Raw genomic sequence first — 22,154 nt, 5'->3', positions numbered from 1 at the left:
TCATAGGTAAAGGTTAAAGTTCAAAATATATAAAGAATGGCTACTACTTAACAAAAAGACCAACAATCCAGCTGGAAAATGGCCAAATAACTTAGATATCACAAGAGATGCTCAATTACATTAGCCACAGAATGCAAATCAATCACAGATATTGTACTTCATCCTTAAGAGCATACCTAAAGTTTAAAAAAAAATGTTGGCAAGGGTGTGGTAAAACTGGAAAACTAACCCACTGCTAGTGGGAACACCAATAGTACAGCAGCTGCGGAGAACAGTGGGATAGTATCTCCGAAAGTTAAACCTGGAGCTACCATATGACCCAGCAATTCCACTCCTAGGAATTTATTCAAGAGACTTGAAAGCACAGATACAAACAAACTTGTGCATAATGTTCACTTCAGTACTGTGCACAAGAGCTGACCAATGGGAATGGCCTAAATATCCAGAATGCACTGCTTACATACCTTGGAATACTCAGTTATAAACAGAAATGAAGTCCTGATACCTACAGCAATAGGGATGAACCATGAAAACATTATGCTGGCTGATGTCAATCAAAAAATGGGCAAACAATGAGTGGATCCCTGTATATGAAATACCTAAAATTGCTAGCTACAGAGAAATAAGAGGTTCCATGCTCCAGTGAAGATTTACAGCCGCAGAAACCCACAGGAGCAGTTCTGCTTTGTCCTATAGGGTGGCTATGAATGAGAGTCAACTCTATGGCGGTGTGTGTGTGTGTGTGTGTGTGTGTGTGTGTGTGTGTGTGTTTTAAACGGCTAAATGTAAAGATCAAAGTGTAACCATGGCTACAAGGGATAGGAAGATGGGGAAGAGGAAGAGTTACTTTTAAAGCACCAAGTTTGTATTTGTAATGATGGAAAGTCTGGCCAGAGGTATATACAAGACTACTGGAATTGTTATCACTGAACTGTTTTCACTAAAGTGTTGAAATGGCAAATAGTATTTATACTTAAATCAAGCCCTAATCTAAAAACAATAAGTTCTTATGACATGACTCTGCTTGTTTGTTTGTTTGTTTGTTTGTTTGTTTGTTTGTTTAAATTATGGAGAAATATATGGATTACGCCCCTGGTGAATCCACTATGACCATAAAAAAGCCTTGCTTTCAACATGCAGAATGCATCAGAAAGTGGGTTGCTGCAGATGCAGTTAGGTTAAAATTTAGCACTCTATCATCTGATCTCCCTTATGATCCACTTAAATGTGTTCTAGTTTTGAACAGTTTCTGCTTTCTTTTCAATTAAATTTTTTATCTACTTTAGTTTATTCGTTCTGAATTTGTTATTAAAAACATGTTTCTGTATATGAAATCCAAGAGAGGTGAATCTACAGAGATAGTAATGAGATTAATGGTTCCTTGGGGATATTGCAGAGGAGGTTGGGGAAAATGGAGAGCTCGTAAAGATGAGTACAAGAATGAAGAAAATGTTCTAAAACTGATTGTAGTGATGATTTAAAAACTCTTCTTGATGAGATTGAACTATTAAACTGTATGTGAATATGCCAGTAAAACTGTTTTTTAAGTGGTGCTATACTTTCTTAAATCAGGGCTATAGCCATGCAATGGAGTATGGTATAAGGATTTCAAAAAATTAGCTATTGAACCATGAAAACATACATAGGAACCTTTGATGTATCTTGCCAGGTGGAAACAAGAAAAGCTCACAATCATAAAGTAAATTCTGACTCATAGTGGCCCTCTAGGAGAAAACTGACTGCGAATCTTTACAGGAGCAGAAAGTTTCCTCTTTCTCCCAGAGAACCACTGGTGGGTTTGAGCCCCTAAACACACACTACAAGGGACTCCTTAGGTGAAAAAAGAAAATCCATAAAAGCTACGCAGTGTCTGATTTCATCACAATATGACATTCTGAGGGTGGAAAGCAACATTACATACAGTGAAAAGATAACTAGTTGCCAGTAGTTTAGAGAAAATTAGATAGATGAATAGGCGGTATACATTTTCAAGATAATGAAACTATTCTCTACAAAACTGTAATGAAAAACTATTCACAACAGTGACTCTCCAAAATTACATCAAATATAAAAGCTATAATGACACTGAAAACAAGCTACAACTTTCATGTCTTGCCAACCAGAAATTAATCAACAGTGGTATTGTGTAATAACCACCAGCCAAATCAGTGGCTGACCACTAAGCTATGCAGACACAGAATCAGCCTCCAGGCCATCAGATTTTAGAATGAAAAGATCAGTGAATATGTGGCACAGAGACCAGATTCTATATTGCTAAATGCAGGCAAAGTGCTAAAATACATCAGCAACCCACAGAAAAATAAAAGAAAACCCTGTTTATTACCAAAAATGCCAACAAAATTGAAGAGTCCTTCCAAGAAACATGGTAACCTAAACTCATAGGAGGACTAAACTAAGACCCAGATGTTGGATTTAGCGAGCAAAGTCAGAGAGCTATTATCTTTTGAAGGACTGAAAAATAAACTGTGTTTCGGTATATAAAACCCAAGATTGATGAACCTATATGGGACAGCAAGTTGAATAATGGTTTGAGGGTGCAAGGGGAGGGTTTGCCGGGGGTGGGGGGCTGAGGGGGTGGAGAGAGTAGAAGGGAGACACTGTCAAGGGGTCCAGGAAGAAAAAAGTGTTTGGAAACTTATTGTGGTAGCAACTGTACAATTCTGCTTACGTGATTGAACGATGGAATGATATAATGCATTAACACCAATTAATAATAATTTTTAAAATCCAGGGGGGAAAAAGAACTTTGTTTAAAAATTATAGGAAAGTATCTGCCTCAACAATAAGTCTCAATAAAGAACTCGCAGGTAGGTGCCCAGTGCTGTGCCATTCTCACAGTGGCTTTTATGTTTAAGCCTGTTGTCGCAGCCACTGTCATTCCATCTCACTGAGGGTCTGCCTCTTCTTTGCTGACCCTCTACTTTACCAAGCAGGATGTCCTTTCCCAGGAACTGTTCTCTCCTAAAAACAGATCCCAAATACTTGAGATGAAGTCTTACTATGCTCACTTCCAAGAAGCACTGTGGCTGTACTTCTTCCGAGACAGATTTGTTGGCTCCTCTGGCAGTCCACAGCACTTGAGATATTCTATACCAACACCCTAATTCAAATGCACTAATCCTTGTGGTCTTCCTTATTCATTGTCCAGCTGTCACGTGCATGTGTCATCATTCAACATACCAGAAAAACACCCAATAAATATGAAAAGTACAATTTCCAAAATATCAATCTGGGTTTAACAGACTTAAGAAAAGACAGTGAACTTGTAAGTAGAGTAAAAAATACATAACCCCAAACCAAACCAGGATAGGTAAATCTATAAGAATAGTAACTGGAGGTTGGAGGGGAATGGGAAGCTAACAATGAGTATGAGGAGAAAATGTTCTGAAATTGATTGTGGTGATCATTGCACAACTTTTCTTAATATGAATGATTAAAGTGTATGACATGCAGAGTATACGCCAATAAAACTATGTTTGAAAAGAGGAGGAAAAAAATCAACGGATGTACAGCGATTAGTTGGGCAACACTAATGAAATAGGAATCACAGGACATGAGTAGAAAGGAACAGGAAAAACGTTTGAGGAAAAACAATGGCCAAAAGGCTTTCCAAACTTGATGAGGCACTTTTTGGTGATAGTGGTGGTTGTCAGTCAGTCAGTTCCGACTCATGGTGAAGAAGTCGGGTTGACTGTGCAAAGCTGCCTCCTAGGGTTTTCCAGGAGACCCTCTTCCCAGGAACAAGTTCCCAGGCAGTTCTCCCACAGAGCTGCTGGTACACTCAGACTACCAACCTCTTGGTTAGCAATCAAATGCTTAACTCTCACATGGGTCTCATTTTCAACAACTTATCCTAAAGATTTTAAAGGCTCAGCGAACTCCAAGTAAGACAAACAAACCAAACCTAGAAAAATTATAATCAAACTGTTAAAAGATCAAGAAAAATATAATACCTTCTTGAAAGCATCAAGAGGAAAAACAATTCATTATGGACAAAGGAACCGCAATGATTCACTAGGGACTCCCAAACAGAAATAGCAGAGCAAGGAAACGACCTTCAAGAATCTAGAACAGCGGTTCTCAACCTGTGGGTCGCAACCCCTTTGGGGGTCAAACGACCCTTTCACAGGGGTCGCCCTATTCATAACAGTAGCAAAATTAAAGTTATGAAGTAGTCATGAAAATAATTTTATGGTTGGGGGTCACCACAACATAAGGAACTGTATTAAAGGATCGCGGCATTAGGAAGGTGGATAACCACTGATCTAGAAGAACCGCCACACACAAGTTCTGTACCCAAGTTCTGTATCTTTGAAAAGCTATGGAAAACAAAAGACCTCCACACATAAAAACTGAGAAAGTATCACTAGCATGTTTGCCCATCAAAAATGTAAGGGAAGTCCAGGGTGGGAAAAACAAGAAGAGACTGTAACTTAGATCAATCTACAGGAAGGAAATGAGAACCACTACAAATGTCAAATGCGTGAGAATACAAAAAAGACTACGCCTTTTCTCTTAATGTCTCTTTTTTAAAAGAAGATTATTTAAAACAGTAACCCCAACACTATATTGCTAGTTTTACAACATATAACTATGACAGAACCACAAAGAAAGAAGGCAATGGTGCTGTGACAGAATTAGAGCTTTCCAAGACCCATTTTATATAATACAGAACTATCCTGGAATGGAATGGAATAAGCTAAAGATGTATATCATGATTCTAGAGTCACATGTTAAAACAAAAACTAAGAAGGAAAGGCATAATATAGAAAATAAGTACTAAACTGTTAATCCAACCATATCGACATTTAGATTAAGCATGAAACACTCCAATAAAAAGGTAAAAATGGTCAACCTGTACTTTTAAAAAGCAAAATCCAATGAAATTCTGTCAACTGACACATTTTTGTATTCAAATACAAAGAGGCTGAACGTACGTGAATAGAGAAGCAGTGCAGTCAGGAAAAAAAATACTTCAGACAAGGAATATTACTCGAAAGCAATACCTGGGTCTGACTGCACCGATCAATTGCTCAGGTACAAGTTCAATATGAAAAAGAAGTTAACAACCACAAAAGGGAAAACACAGCCTTGGCCTTGAATATTTGTAGAGGCCATCTCTAGGGCAGATTTGATAGAATGAGGTGTTGTTTACTAAGTATAATAGAACGAAATACTGCCTGGATATGCTACATCCTCGGTCATTACCGTTTTAGCCCACTCATCATTGCATTCACTGTCAATTATCACCTTTAAAAAAGTCTTCCTTTTGTCTCTGAGCCTCTACTTCAGTGAGCATGGGTATCTTTGCCCCTTCTGATAGCATGTCCAAAGAGAGATGAAGTCTCACCATCCTCACTACAAAGAAACACCCTAACAGTGCCACCTCTAAAACCGATGTTTGTTGTTTCGGCATTTCATGATAGTCTTGTCAACCCCACAATTCAAATACATGAATTCTTTAAACTTCAGTTTTCATTGTCCAGCATTTATATGTGAGAGGTGACTGAATAGATAATGGCTTGATTCCGGTGTACTTTAATTTTCAAAGTGGCATCCCTGGTTTTTAATGCTTTAAAGATATCTTTTGCAGCAAATTTTCCCAGTACAATATTGTTTGATTTCTTAATTTTTCCTTCCATAGGTACTAAAGACTTCATTATTTTCTCCATGAATCATGATATCTCTTGTAAGGATTTTGCTTTTTTATGTTGAGATTTAATCCACAGGTGTATATATATATAGTCTTTGATCTTCATCAGTAAATGCACTTTCACTTTCAGCCAACAGAACTGTGTCATCTATGTGGTGCAACTTGTGGACGAATCTTCCTCTAATCCTGAGGCCTCATTCTTCTTCATACAATCTAGCTTCTCAAGTTAGCTTAGGTTGAGTAAATATGGTGAAAAGATAAAAGCCTGACATACGCTTTTTTCTAATTATAAAGCAGGCAGCTTCCTCTGGTTCTAATGACTGGCTCTTCTTGGTCTATATATAGTTTCCACGTGAGCAGAATTGTCCTAGAATTCCCATTCTTTGCAATGTCCATAATTTGTTATTTATGATCCCACAGTCAAAGACCTTTACACAGGCAATAACACACAAGTAAACCTCTTTCTGGTAGTCTCTGATTTTAGCGAGGAACCATTTGATATAATCAATTATATCTTTCATTCTACATATTATCCTTAACCTGGCTCAAGTTTCTGGAAGTTCCATCAATGCACTGTCACACCATTTTAAAATTATCTTCAGCAAAATTTTACTTGGATGTGATATTTATGACATTATTCAATAATATCCACATTCTGTTGGATTTCTTCCAGTCGGTTGGCCAGGTAGCTACCAAACTTCTTGACCAAGAGCACTTCCTGTACTGAATACTAATAACCAAAGACCATAAAAGTTGTGAGAATGGTATCAGAAACATCATACAAAGACCAAAAGGGTCATCAAAAAGCCCCAAAAGAGAAAGACCAAAATAAATGTCAGGAACTACTCTGGAATTTGCTTTGAAGCACAGAGAAGCTAAAGTAAGCAATAAAGGACACAAAATAAAATAACTGAACAGAAGATTTCAAAAGACGGCTAGGAAAAACAAGGCAAAGAATTACAATGAAATATGCAAGGTCCTAGAGTTAGAAAATGAAATTGAGGCATAAGCTAATTCTATTGATAGTATCATTAGTTTAACCAGCAGTATAAATTTTAAGACAATAGTGAGAAAAAGAAATTGTATATGTATATTAGACCACAATACATAAATGGTAGACTTGTACAGATTAGAAGTGATTTACACAAACAGTGAGGGTTATAAATAGGGCAAAACTTACAATAACACACATTCACCAAGGTAGAATCAGGCCTGCTAGACTAACACATGTCATCAAAAAGCAGAAAGAACATGAATATAGTAAACAGATGGTAATCCCACGTCACTATACATTGGAGACCTTCAAAGGAAAAGATCCGAACCAAAATCCAACGACCATCATCCATATTCCTGGGATCGTAAGCATCTGCCCTCCTCGTACTTCCTGACTTGAATTTCCAGTAAGATTCCTAATCACGTGTGTAGGACTGTATGTTGATTTGGGGTGACCACAGAACGATGTCACATGGCAGAGATTTACTCGTCTTCTCCTCCTCCTATCCTGAGATACTGATTCCAGCTGAGGTGAGTGAGGCCTCCTCTGTCAAAGTGGTCCTTAAGATGCACAAATAAGGTATGATATATGGATGCTAGCCAGGTTCACTATCAATGGTATTGGTAATAAAATATACCACTATCAATGGTAATGCCAATGGTATATTCTACAATCTTTAGCTAACTAACTGCAAGGTCAACAGTTCAAAACCACCAACTGATCTGTTCAAGAAAGAGGAGGCTTTCTACTCCCGTAAAAGAGTTAGTCTCAGAAACCTCCAGTGGCAGTTTTATCAGGTCCTATAGCAGTGGTTCTCAACCTTTCTAATGCCGCGACCCTTTAATACAGTTCCTCATGTGGTGGTGACCCCCAACCATAAGATTATTTTCATTGCTACTTCATCACCGTAATTTTGCTACGGTATGCATCATCATGTAATTACCTGATATGCAGGATATATTTTCATTGTTACAAATTGAACATAATTAAAGCATAGTGATTAATCACAAAAACAATATGTCATTTATATATTATGAAATATTTATTTCTAATGACAAATAAAATCTTGAAGCATGGTGTAGCATGAGTAACAGTCTTCACACCAGGTATTCATATGTGGGCATATCTGCATGTGGACGGACCTGCCTGAAGATGGATAGAAGGGCGGTGTCTCAGTTCCTAAGACCATAGGAAATATGTGGTTTTCGATGGTCTTAAGCGATCCCTGTGAAAGGTTGAGAACCACTGTCCTGTAGGATTGCTCTGAGTCAGAATCAATTCAATGGCAGTGAGTCTGGTACTTTTCAATCAAAAGAAATACCGTATGTCCCGTGGAAATGATTTATAATGTTCTACAATGAAATTATAATGATGTCTCTAAAATGAGCTCTAATCTAAGAACAATTAGTAGTTATGGCATGACCCTACTCAATACTTGCTCTCATGAAGAGATCACTGAAAGATAGATATGGGTGCTATGGCAAAATATGAAAAAGAAATCACATGGTGCCTGGTTATAAGAAAAACTGAATCTGGGGTCTTAAAGGCTTGTCTTCAAACAAGCAGTCATCCAAATGTGACATCGACTAAGTCCACATGGAAGAAGCACACCAAAGATTATAAAAAATGAAATCTAAAAAAAAAAAAATGAAATCTAAATCCGGAATTAGAAACGCACCCAGTTTGCAGAAGGTTTAGGGAGGACAGTAAAATCCCGTTTGCAGGGTTCCCTTGTGGATTAAGCCTCTGGTGAATCCCCTCTGACCATAGTCCAGGGGTGTGAAGAGCCTTGCTATCTGAAAGAGAGCACGTAAACCTGATTATGGCAGATGCGACTAGGTTAAAATGTAATACCTTAAATGACTTCCCCTTTGATCCATTTTAAATTTGTTCATTTTTTATATTTATTGCTGTCTTTTCCAATGAAGTTTTCCTCCAATTTCTTACTGTTTTTGTTGTAGTTTCTTGGGGGGGGGGGGCTGTTTTGTTTGTGTTTTGGGTTTAAGTTTTCCTGTATATGAAATCCAGGATAAATAAATCTCTAGGCAGTTACTAGGTTAAGAATTACCTGGAGGCATGGCAGGGGAGGTTGGGGGGAAACAGGGAGCTATCACCAATGAGTACAAGACAGAAGAAAATGTTCTAAAATTGATGTGGAGATGATTGCATAAGTATCTTAATATTATGGAACTAGTGAATTATATGCCAATTTTTAAAAAAATAAAATGAAATTCAAAGAACATGATTGATATGTCTAAAGCTAGAAGAAATGAAGAAAAAATACAAGCCATAAGTTATAGTACTGAAGTATTCTAGGGGGGCAAAAATTATACACCGCAGGAAGCACTCAAGGAAGATGGAAGGAATTCTCAAAATGACTGTACCAAAAAGAACTTGTAGACATTCAACCATTTTAGGTGGAAGCATATAATCAAGAACTGATGATACTAGAGGAAGAAGTTCACTGAAGACAGTAGCAAATAAAAAGCCTCTAAGAATTGACTGAAAGAATACCAACTAAGAGGCTTCTAAAATATTGGAAGTACTCGTACATACAAAGAAGAAAACTGGAAGACAGCTCTCTGTCCAACTAGAAGAGATGCACGTTTATGCCCACTGAAAAGAAAGGCTATCATAGAGAACGCAGAAATTCTCAAACAGTTATCATTAACATCACACACTAGCAAAATGTTAAAGATAATTCAAAAAAACTGTTGCAGCCATATATCAACAGGAAACTGCCAGGGTGTGGAACAAGGGATAGGGGCTGCTGGTATCAGGTGGGTCTTGGCTGAGAGTAAATACCAGAAGATGCTTACATGTGTTTTATCAACTACTCAAATACATTCAACTGTGTGGATCATAACAAATTGTGTGTAACGTTACCCAGAGACATCCAGAACACTTAGTTGTGCTCGTGTGCAATCAATATATAAGACTAAGAGGCAGTTGTCCCAAAGTATTATGACCTTTTTACTGTACTTCATTAAATCTGCATGTTGAAAAAAATCTGAGAAACTGGATTACAGGGGGGAAAATGCAGCATGAGAATTGGAGTAGGACGCATTAAAAATGAGATATGCTGATGACAAAATTTTGCTTGCTGAAAGTAATGATTTGATGCACTTACTGATGAAAGTCAAGACTACAGCCTTCAGTATGAATTACATCTGATGGTGAAGAAAATGAAACTTCACAACTGGATCTACACCAATGCTCACAGTAGTCAAGAAATGAAGCAACTTTTTGAGTAAATCACCATTCCTTCCTTTCATTGAGCAAATCTACACAAAAGACCCGTGGACTCCTTTAAAGTGTTAAAAAGCAAAGCTGTCACTTAGATGACTTAAGGAGTCAATCAAGTCAATCTCCTCTTAAGTAGGTGACATATTTTCAATTGTGGTGTTGGCAAAGAATACTGAATATACGATGAACTGCCAGGACGACAAACAATTCCGTTTTGGAGAAAGTACATCCAGAATGTTCCTTAGAAGCCTAAATGGTAAGACTTTATCTTGCTTACTTTGAATATATCATGAGGAAAGACAATAACTAAAAATTTTATCATGTTCGGTAGAGGGTTAGCGAATACTAAACCTCCCCTCCCCTCCATAGGATACAATAGCTGCAAAATCAAGCTCAAACACACCAACAATTCCAAGGGTGACAAAAGATCAAGCGCGTCAGGAATCAATGAGCACTTCTTTATTGTAATTAATGAGCACTCTTTTATTGTAATATCTGTTTTTTGTACAACCTACATCATCATACTTAATAGGGACGTAACTGGGATGTTAATTAACATTAAATTTAATCCATCCATCGAATTCAGGAGAACTGACATCTTTCAGTATTTTCTTTTCTCTTAAGATCTGGTAATTATTCTGAACATTTACTTGAAGTTACTATGTAACATTGTAGTGGATGTCTAGGTCAAGTGCAGTGAGGGGGAAGTGCAGGTAAAAAGGAAAACGTGATTGAAATGTGTATGTTTCAAACCCAAAAGAATTACACAAAAATTCCAATGAGGTTTTACCAAATTTGCTTGATAAACATCAATCTATAATTTACAAATATCAACTGTATTTCTACAAAGCTATTTATTTATTAAGGTGCCTTTTATGCATAAAACAAGAAGATGCCGATAATAACTAGAAAATAAGATGTACCTATTTTTATCATGGATAAATACGTAACATTTGCCATGTCAACATTTTTCCATGCACAATTTAGTGATTAGGTAACCAACTACATTATGCTGTCTCAACACTTCCCGCCAGGCTGAGCCAGAGGCTCAGTGTTCCCCAAGCTGGAGTTCCTTTTCATTCCCACCTGGCCTCTTAAATACAAAGAACTTTGGTCTCTAGAAACATGCCTATTTGGGGTATTTTGCATAAGTCGGATTATATACCACATTTGTCCTTTTGTAACTAACTTATTTCACTGAACATTGTAAATCCATGTTTGAGCCATGTTATCAAGATTTCATTCCTTTTTTTAGCTGAGTATAATTCCACTGTATGTACTGCATTTTGCTCATCCATTCATCTGTTCATAGGAACGATGTAGGAACTTGATTTTACTTTAGTCAGTAGGATAATTCAAACTAGCTGCCATCAAGTCAATGCCGACTCATAGCGGCCCCCTGTGGGTTTCCAAGACGTAACTGTTTCTGGGAGTAGAATGCCCAGTCTTTCTTTCTCCCACAGGGCTGCTGGTAGTTTTGAAGTGCATACCATGCAGATAGCAGCCCATAATTAACCACTACACCAACAGGGCTCCATCACTAGGATGGGTAGAATTAAATAACAAGAAATTAAAAATAGTGATAAGGACATCAAGGAGTCCTGGTAGCATAATGAGTTATGTGTTGGCAGCAGTCTAAACCTACCAGCCAGGCACTCCTCGGGAGAAAGAGAAGACTTTCTGCTCCCTCTGAGATTTACTGCCTAAGAAACTCAAAAGGGCAGTTCTATTCTGTCCTAGTCAGAAGCAGCTCAGTAGTATTAGTCTGATTTTTCAGTTTTGCAAGGATGTAGAGAAATCAAAACTATCAAGACACTTTGGTAAACAGTTTAATAATGCCCACAATAATAAGTATAAATTTACCTTATGACTCTTATAGGTGTACACCAAAGAGAAATTAAGAAAACAATTAAAATATATGGCTATGCAAAAATCTGTACACAAATGTTCATCACTCATAATGCCAAAACAGTAGGATCAAACCACATTCATCAACAGATAAATGGATATACAAAATGCAGAAGAACCATTAAATGGAGTGCTGACTACACATAATACTAATAAAGTTCTCATATATACAGCCACTGCGGAATGCAATACGGTGCTACCTCAAACTGGGAATAGAAACATCATATTATCCAATGATCCCAAAGACGAGTCACAACACAAACAGACATACTCACCAATGTTCATCTAAGCATTGTTCAATAGCAAAACAATAGAAACTATCTAAAAGTCCATCAGAAGCATAGATAAAAGAAATTTTGGTATGTAAGCACAATGGAATACTATGCATCTAAAAAAATAAAATACTATAAACCAGAAAAAAAGGAATACTATGCATCATTAAAAATGAATGATGAAACCATGAAGCACCTCATGGCATGGATGGACCTGAAGAGCCTTATGCTACGTGAAATTAACCAACTTCAAAAAGGGACAAAAATTACATAGGGCCACTGTTACAAGGAAGAAGAAGAAGAAGAAAAAAAGCTAAGACTTTCACCCCGGAGGGAGCAGACTTTGGATATTGATGAGAGGGAGGACAGAGCGATGGGCTTCGTGGTTGATGGATGTTGAAATGGGGGAAGTGTGGAAGACAGTGATCCACAGGAGGGAGAAGGGAAATCAAGGATAGGAGAGGGGTAAGTTGATGGAGTTTTGATTAGTAGTTTAGACGATGGAATACAAAGTTAATGATCTGAAATATAAACCCCAATCTAAGTTACAATAAAAAGGGGGGAGTGGTAGATAAACACTCAAAGACACTCATGCAAGTATGAATTAACCTGAAATGTATTGTACAAACTGAATAAAGTCAGTCACATAAGACCACATAGAGTATGATTTCATTCATATTAAATGACAATAGAGAAAATCTGAAACCTAGGAAGTAAATCAGGATTGAGGAAGGGAGTTAGGAGTAAACGTGGTATGCAGCTTCTTTTTTGGGTGAGAAGAATGTTTTAAAACTAAATTCTATGACTAGACTAAATAAATGGAGACAAGGTTGACGTCAAGGATTTTGCCTTACTTGGATCCACGATCAATAAAGCAGCAGTCAAGAGATCAAAAACACGTTGCATTAAGTATCTGCTGAGCAAAACCCTCTGTAGAATATTGAAAAGCAAGGGTGTTACCTTGAGGACTAAGAAGCACCTGACACAGCTATGGTAGTTTCTATCGCCTCACATACATGTGAAAGTTGGACACTGAATAAAGAAAACCAAAGAAGAATTGATGCATTTGAATTGTGGTTCTGGCAAAGAATATTGAAAGTACCATGAACTGCTAAAAAGACAAGCCGGTTTGTATTGGAAGAAGTACGGCCAGAGTGGTTCCTTAGATGCAAGTATGGCAAGACTTCATCTTACATACTTTGGACATGTCAGGAGAGCCCCATCCTGGAGAAGGACATCATGCTTGGCAAAGTGGAGGGGCAGCGGAAGAGAGAGATACTGACACCGTGGCTGCACAGTGGGCTCGGGCACAAGAACAGTGTAAGAGTGGTGTGGGATCGTGCAGTGTCTCATCCTGTTGTGCACAGGTCACTGAGTCCGAAGTGACTCGATAGTCCCTGACAAGTGACTTTAAACCACTACATGTTAGGCTTTATGTGTATCGTTTGTGAGTCTGACCTAAATATGCTGCTGTTGTTTTTAAGCTATGTTAATGTGAAAACAGGTTTCAAAAAAAATAAGGTAATTATCAAAAGGCTTCAAAAAGTTTATGGCATAAGATGGAGAAGAGAAATCAAAGCAAGGGGGACACGGCAAGCTACTGAGAGGTTTAATAAGTAGTTTAAGTTGTTGAATAGAAACTGATTATCTGAAATCCAAGTCCCCACCCAAATTCACAATAAAAAGGGTTTGTTGTTGCTTTGTTTTAAAGCAGTATTTACCCATACTGTTCACAGGATCAGGAAAAAAGGAGGGGCAGAAACAAGAAATAAAGTGAGATAAGCACTGTTACATTGAGGGGTTGCAATGAATGAGATGAAAACAAACTACGAGGCACATGGGAGGACAGTAAGCAGCATAATCCAAATCCAAGAGTGGGCATGGTATCAGTTTAAATTGTGAACACCCGATTTGCAGAAGGCTTTCAACAATAGGGGAAGCCCCAAAATCCATTTGCAGGTCCACACAAGTGTCCAGTGAACCCCCTGATCATGGTCCAAGGATGTGAATAGTCTTGTTATCAGACAGAGAGCATCTTAGAGACGATTATAGTAAAATGATTAGTTTAAAAAGTAATGTCTTATTTAACTTCCGTTTTCAGCCATTTAAAACTTCAGTGTTTTTTTAAAGGGGGAGAAAATACACACAGATTAAGCTTCCAGTGAATCCCCTCAGACCACTGACCAGGGAGGCAAGTTACCTGGCTATCATGCAGAGTGCATTGGCAAATGGATTATGACAGGTGTAATTAAGTTAAACTTTAATAACATCATTTGATCACTCTTTTGACTTACGTGTTTTAAAGTTGTTCATGTTTTCAGCTTTCTTTTGGATTGAGGTTTTCTCTGTTTTATTTTGGTGCTGTTGTTAGTTTGTTCGTCTATGTTTTTGATATACGGAATCCAGGATGGGTGTATCTATAGAGTGACTGGATTAATGGTTTTGGTGGAAATGGTGGGGCAGGTTGGGGGTAATAGAGAACTAAAACATTGAGTACAAGAAACAAGAAAATGTTCTAAAATTGACTTTGTTCATAATTGTACAACTCTTGTTGAAAGGAACTATTAATTTGTATGTGGATTAAGTGCTAATAAAACTTTCTAAAAACTGTGTATGACTTGTTGAATGTAAAACTTGTGCTCTGCAAACCTTCACCCAATTCACAATAAAGTTTTTTAAACATTAAAAAGTTGTACAAAAATGGAATTGAAAGATGCTGAAATTTTTTACAAGCTTTTTGAAGCCTCCAGGTGTGTGCTGATAAGTATCTCTAAAAATTTTTAATTATTACTTAATTTTTGTGGTTATTATTATGAGTATTAAAATTTTTAATTGTTCATTTTTATTATTAGGGATAAAGCATTTCTATTTACATTAAAAGAAAAATTGGAGGGAATGGGGAGCTGATAGAATTGATGATTGAATAACCCCACACGACGGGAACAAACAACAGAATTGTATGTGAATGGATATTATTGAGGGGTTAATAAAAAAAAGAATAAAGTTTCCTGGGGAGTATGTTGGGAGAGGGAGGAGTCAAAGGGGAGCTGATATCAAGGAGTTCAAGAAGAAAATGTTTTGAAATGGATAGTGGTAGCAATTATATAATACAGCTTGATGTAATCAACTCTGGCTTGGTACTAGTTTGGGGCAAGATGGCCAAACACACCACGAAGGTCAGGATCGTGGGCAAATATGGGACCCGTTAGGGTGCCTCCCTCAGGAATATGGTGAAAAAAATTGAAATCAGCCAATATGCCAAGTACACTTGCTTTTTTCTTTTTAATCATTTTATTAGGGGCTCATACAACTTTTATCATAATCCATACACACATCCATTGTGTAAAGCACATTTGTACATTCGTTACCCTCATCATTCTCAAAACATTTGCTCTCCATGTAAGCCCCTCGTATCAGCTCATTTTTCCCTCTCCCTCCCTGCTCCCCCTCCCTCATTAACCCTTGATAATTTATAAATTATTATTTTGTCATATCTTACACTGTCCGACGTCTCCCTTCACCCATTTTTCTGTTGTCTGTACCCCAGGGAGGAGGTTATATGTAGATCCTTTCAATCATTTCCCGCTTTCTACCCCATCCTCCCTCCACCCTCCCGGTATCGCCACTCTCACCACTGGTCCTGAAGGGACCATCCGTCCTGGATTCCCGGTGTTTCCAGTGCCTGTCTGTACCAGCGTACATCCTCTGGTCTAGCCAGATTTGTAAGGTAGAATTGGGATCATAAGATGCGGGGGGGGAGCATTTAGGAACTAGAGGAAAGTTGTATGTTTCATCATTGCTACATTCCACCCTGACTGGCTTGTCTCCTCTCCGTGACCCTTCTGCTGTAAAGGGATGTCCAGTTGCCTACAGATGGGCTTTGGGTCCCCACTCTACACTCCACCTCATTCACAATATGATTTTTTGTTCTTTGATACCTGATACCTCATCCCTTCAACACATCATGATCACACCGGCTGGTGTGCTTCTTCCATGTGGGCTTTGTTGCTTCTCAGTTAGATGGCTGCTTGTTTACCTTCAAGTCTTTTAAGACCCCAGATGCTATATCTTTTGATAGCCGGGCACCATCAGCTTTCTTCACTACATTTGCTTATGCACGCGCTTTTGTCTTCAGCGATTGTGTCAGGAAGGTGAGCATCATGGAATGCCAGTTTAATAGAACAAAGTGTTCTTGCATTGAGGGAGTACATGAGTGGAGGCCCAATGTCCATCTGCTACCTTAATACTAAACCTATAAATATATGTACATAAATCTATTTCCCCATCCTCATATCTAAATATATTTACATATATACATGCCCCCATTTAGACCTCTATAAATGCCCTTTGCCTCCTACCTCTTTCCTCTATTTCCTTTTACTTTCGTCTTATCCCACTATCATGCTCGGCCTTCATTTGGGTTTCAATAATTCCTCTAGGTTACATTACCCTTGATCATGCCCTACCAGGCCTCCTATACCTTCCTCACCACTGATTTGGATCACTTGTTGTTCCCTTGTCCCTGGGTTTATTAACACCACTTCCTTTCCCCCCACCTCCCCCTCTCCCATGTCCCCCAAGAACTGTCGGTCCCGTTTTCTCCTCCAGATTGTTCATCAGCCCTATCTTATTTAGACAGACCTATGGAGATAGTATCATGCACAAAAACAAGACAGAGCAAAACCAAGCAACAAAAGAAAACAAAACAACAAAAAGCCAATGACCAAAAAAACCCACAATAACAAAAAAGAAAAGGTTGTAGTTAGTTCAAGGACTGTTTGTTGGCCTTTAGGCGTGTTTTCCAGTCAAGTCTGTTGGGGCGCCAAGCCCTGGCCCCAAAGTCTATTTTTGGTATTCCCTGGGGACTTTGTTGCTCTGTTCCCCTTGCTGTTCTGCTGCACACCCTTAGTGTTTGCCTCAGTGTGATGGGATCAGATGGGGCACAATTCCCACACTGTGTCTCCAGTGTTGTCCCCTGTAGGGCTATGGGTCATGTGCTCCCTCTGCGGCAAAACCAAAATGAAGAGACGCGCTGTGGGCATCTGGCACTGTGGTTCCTGCATGAAAACATTAGCTGGTGGGTCCTGGACCTACAATACCACTTCTGCTGTCACAGTAAAGTCTGCCATCAGAAGACTGCAGGAATTGAAAGACCAGTATGAGCTCCACTATCTGAAACCTCTCTGACCTGTATGAAATGGGTTAATTTATGTAACGATTATGTAAAAAAAAAAACTCGTAGACACAAATGGTAGAAATGTAAAGTGGCACAACCGTTTCAGATGGCAGAATCTAGTAAAGCTAAATTCATGTGCTACCTCTCCCAGGTATACAGCCAACAAATGTGTACGTGTTTGCCAAGAGACATGTAAAAACGTGTTCATGAACATGTTTTGCAGAAACACAAATCAAGTGTGCGTTAACATTTGAATAAATTTTAGCACACTCATACTTTCCAACAACAAATGAATTTTTTCTTTTTCTTGTGACTGGGATCAAAGTTTACAGAGGAAACTGGTTTTCCATCCAACAATGTATACACGTTCTGATTTGTGACACTGATTGCAACTCCCACAATATAACAAGAGTCCTGCCACTTCCTCCACGTTTAGTTTCTACTTCTCCTTCTCTCCGCACCCTTCCTGCCTTCTGGGCTGTACGTCCTTACAGGCCTATCTAATGTATGACTGAAAACTGAGAGGCAGCGGGAGTTCAATTCTAGGCCCAAAGGGTATACAAGGGTTAGTTCTCAGAGCTCCACTAGCCTGTATCAGACCAGCAAGTGTGTCTTTTTTTATGATTTTTGGTTTTGGTCTATTCAGGACTTACTACAGGGATCTCTTCCAGAGCTGTCAGCTATGCTGGGCAACATCTAGTTCTTCTGGTCTCATGGTTGCAGGCGCTGTGGTTCGCATGGTACATCAGTCCTTTAGACTAATTCAAAGTACAACTTTAAACATCATGGAGGATTCTCACAATATTGAGTAAAAAAGTCTTGAACGAGTACAATTTGTTCAGTTCCAAAGAAAACTTATAAGCAGGCAAAACCAAATTACGGTGTTATGAATCAAAATCATAATAACTAGAAGATGACACAAGGAGCCCGTGTGAGTACTATATTCAGGTCAGGTTGCTGAATTCACAGGTGTGATCACTTTATGTAAATTAACCAAAGCTAAGCTTTTTAAAAAATCTTCTTCAATAAAAGCTTAAGCTATAACAATATTTTCATCTCTCTCGGCGCTTCTCTATAGATGTTTACTACCTTGACCATCCCTCTATAAACAAATGGCTTGAACACCAGGTGGACTTTATCCTAAGATTGTCCAAGGGCAAACAATCTGAGCAAATTTCAAGTGTTTTATGCCACCTTAAATTATCCACTGGCATCAACATATCTCATAAGTCACAAATATGCTAAACAAAAAGAGTTTCACACACTGTTCAAAAATGTGGTAGTATAGCTGTGCAACATACTGCTGTATCATATGACACAGTAGTTGAGAATCATCCTTTTTCAACATGTAAAAAACTGAGCTTTCCTAGAGGACGGGAGAGTAACAGGTAGGTACATTTCTGAAGTATACTATAATCTGTTTGGGGCACAATTAGTAAAATTCTAAAGGCATGTATGTCATAGGTAAAACCAACTTTGTAAAACTCTTTTGAGACTTAACATTTTATGCAGAATTCCAATTAAACTTACCAAATCCTACTATACAATTTATGATTTCAAAGTTCCTACATCTTTTCTTTGTCTTCCAATTAGTAACAACACTGCTGATGCTTTTAAAGATGCTTAATCCTATTAAATTATTACAAAATAAGTTATTAAAGCACTCTGAAGGGAAATTTTTACCTAAGTACTTGAGTAAATGAAAGCTTTTAAAATTATGAGATTAACTTGTTTTGTTTGTTGTTTGTTTCTAACTCATGACACATGCACAACAGAACGAAACAATGCCTGGTCCTGTACCAGCCTCGTGCATCATTATTATGCTTGAGCCTACTGTAGTCACTGTGCCAATGCTTCTTATTCTTTGACCCTCTACCAAGCATGACATATGCCTTGATTATCTATCGCTGCTTTTTTTTTTTAACTTGCTAAAAGATCATTTTATTGGGGGATTTACAGCTCTTATAACAATCCATACATCAATTGTATCAAGCATATTTGTACATGCTGCCATCATTACTGTCTAGACACTTACTTTCTATTTATGTTAAATCATTTTATTGGGGGCTCATACAACTCATCACAATCCATACATACATCAATTGTGTAAAGCGCATTTGTACATTTGTTACCCTCTCTATTGGCTGCTTTAACAGAATTCTAGGAGTGGGTGGTTTTAACAAACTTATTTTCTCGCAGTTTGGAAGGTCAGACATCTAAATTCAAGACTGCTAGCTCAAGGGGAAGGAGCCCTACTGCAAGGTCAACAGTTTGAAACCACTAGCTACTCCGAGGGAGAAAGGCACAACGGGGATTTGAGGAGCCCTGGTGGTGTAGTAGGCTATGATCCGAATGGTCAGCAGTTCAAAACCACCAGCAGCTCTCCAGGAGAAAAACTGGACTTCTTCTACTCCCATAAACAGTACAGTCTTGGAAACCCATGAGGGGTTGTCACGCATCAGCACTGACCCTATGGCAGCGACACTGAGTTTTTGAGTACAGTACTTTAAATTCTCAGTCGGAATCAACTAAATGGCAGTGAGTTTTGAGCTAAGAGGGCAGATTTCTCTGGTTGCTATGGAAATAGGTCCTTGTGTCTTCAGCTTCTGCTTCTTGGTTCCTTGGGGAGCACCATGAGGCTTAGCCTCTGTCTTCTGCCCACTTGTTTAATGTCTTTTATATCTCAAAAGAGACTGACAAGATCATGATAACTAGTGACCTACCCTGCCACTAGGCCTGCCTCACTAACGTAACAAAGACAACCTATTCCCAAATGAGATTATCATCACAGGCACACAGGTTAGGATTTGCAACACATATTTTGGGAAACGTAATTCAATCCATAAATGTCCCTCCTGATAACATGTTCAAAAAATGCCAGACATTGCCTCGCCACCCTTGCATTCTGGTTGTACTTCCTCCAAGACAGATTTGGGTTTTGTTCTGACAGTCCATAGTACTTTCAATATCCTCTAGAGCCTTAATCAAATGCATCAATCCTTGTGTGGTCTTCCTTACTTTGTCCAGCTTTCTCATGCCTATGAGGCAATTGAAAGTAGGCTGGGTTGGGTCAGAAGCACCTTAGTGCTGAAGGTGACATACTTGCTTTTTAACATGTTAGAGAGCCTGGATAATACTCAAACGTATAATGTCTAAATTTATTCATGTAATATGTATGTGGGAAAGGGGGATCATCGCCTCCAAACTAATATTGATTAAAAGCAGAAGCAATGAACTTCAGCCAGGGCTAAGCCCTTACTTGAAAACCATTATTTCAATAAGCATTTACTTATTCTTTATTATAAAGTATCGACTCACGGTGTGCTGTAATAATATGTGACTAATAACACTTCAGTGAGATTCAATGGACTCTACATTTATTTCATATTCCTCTTACATACTTTGCAACTCCTAGAGATGATATCCCACAAAAAGCAGCCAACTTCATTGTTACTTGGAAAGGGAAGATAACGTGCAGCCCTCTCTCTGAGTCTCAATGGCAGCTCTTCAGATTCATGAGCACAGCAACACCGTGCAATGCTCCCAAACCCTGCCACAAAGCTGCTCAATTACAGATTTTAAAAACTGACAGGCGTTTTGAATTGCATTATTTTTTATTAAGTATCTATCATGTAAGGTTTCATTTTCAAGTCATTTTCCAGTGGTTGAAAGATAAAGCTGTGTAATCCAGAGAGGATCTTCTATTAATAAAACACAAAAGAGCTGACAGGCCGCAATAGGCCAAAATTCTTATTTTAGCAGTCATCTATGGTGGTCGAAGTAGAAATCTGGAGATTCTCCTTCCTTCCAATCCACTGCAGAGTCACTGTCAAGCTGAGTATTCCCTCTACCTGAGAGCCTGATTCTTAATACTTCTGTCCACCAAATCCAACCTTGGGGCAAAACATCTTCAAATTTTGTTTTGAGTTCTAAGAGACAATGTGAATGGTAAGGGGTGGAGGAGCACTTTAAAACATTTGTAGAAAATGGTACTTAAAGACAATGAAATTTTCTCAAAATCCTTTGAAGCTGCTTAATGTAACAAGAAAAAAAAAAAAACACAACTAAGCGCTACAGTGTTTTCTTGCCCAAAACTCCTAATTACCTCACCCTTAGTAAAGGAGTTTCCTTGGATGGCTAACAAATGAACCATTCAGAATCTTACTGTACTGTACCTGCATTTTCGTTTTTTATGAAATTCTACTGTGAAACTAAAAATATAAAATGCCTGGGACAAAACTGTAGGACCTATATTTTGTACAAAACAGATCAAACATAAACTATTAAATGTAAGAAAAACAGAAGATAAATTGAATTTGTAGGGCCACCTAAAAATTAATACTTATGCCCATCAAGAGAGGAAAAGGACAACCTACAGATTTGGGGCAGGGGGAGGATCTTCAGGAACAGCCACCAATATGAATGTTCTGATCAGGACCCCTACTGATGGGTCATGGTAGAACTGGGGGAAGGGGGGAAATGTGCACCAGAAATCAAGTTCTTAAGAAGTGAAGACTTACAAGGCCAATTGAGACTAATGGACTCCCTGAGACTATCACTCTGTGCTACTCTTTTAGCTCTTAAACCAAAATTTTCCCTTAAGGACACCTAGTAGCTAAATAACACTTTGGCTCATACAATAAAGATTATCGGTAACGAGCCCTGGTAGGATACATGGTTAGGCTGCTAACTGCAAGGTCGGCAGTTCAAAACCACCGGCTGCTCATGGCAGAAACAAGAAGCTTTCTACTCTCCGTAAAGAGTTGGTCTTGAAAACCAAGCAGTTCTATCCTGTCCTATGGGGTCACTATGAGTTGAAATAGTTAAGATGGCAGTGAGTTTGAGTTTATGAGGCAAAATGGTCTAAAGGTATACTAAAGGTGG

At 38.4% G+C, this 22,154-nt stretch overlaps 1 protein-coding gene and 1 pseudogene across 1 annotated transcript in view; one reads left to right on the top strand and one right to left on the bottom strand.

Annotated features, from left to right (window-relative positions):
• Window positions 1-22,154, bottom strand: part of TRIM33 (tripartite motif containing 33) — a 133,253-nt gene that overhangs the window by 92,915 nt on the left and 18,184 nt on the right. The window lies entirely within an intron of this gene.
• LOC115870137 lies at window positions 15,250-18,082 on the top strand (annotated as a pseudogene).

Source organism: Echinops telfairi, unplaced genomic scaffold (assembly GCF_000313985.2).
Source record: "Echinops telfairi isolate 266 unplaced genomic scaffold, ASM31398v2 ScPeMD7_443;HRSCAF=831, whole genome shotgun sequence".
Lineage (NCBI taxonomy): Eukaryota > Metazoa > Chordata > Mammalia > Afrosoricida > Tenrecidae > Echinops > Echinops telfairi.
This window is presented reverse-complemented; position numbering and strand designations above follow the sequence as displayed.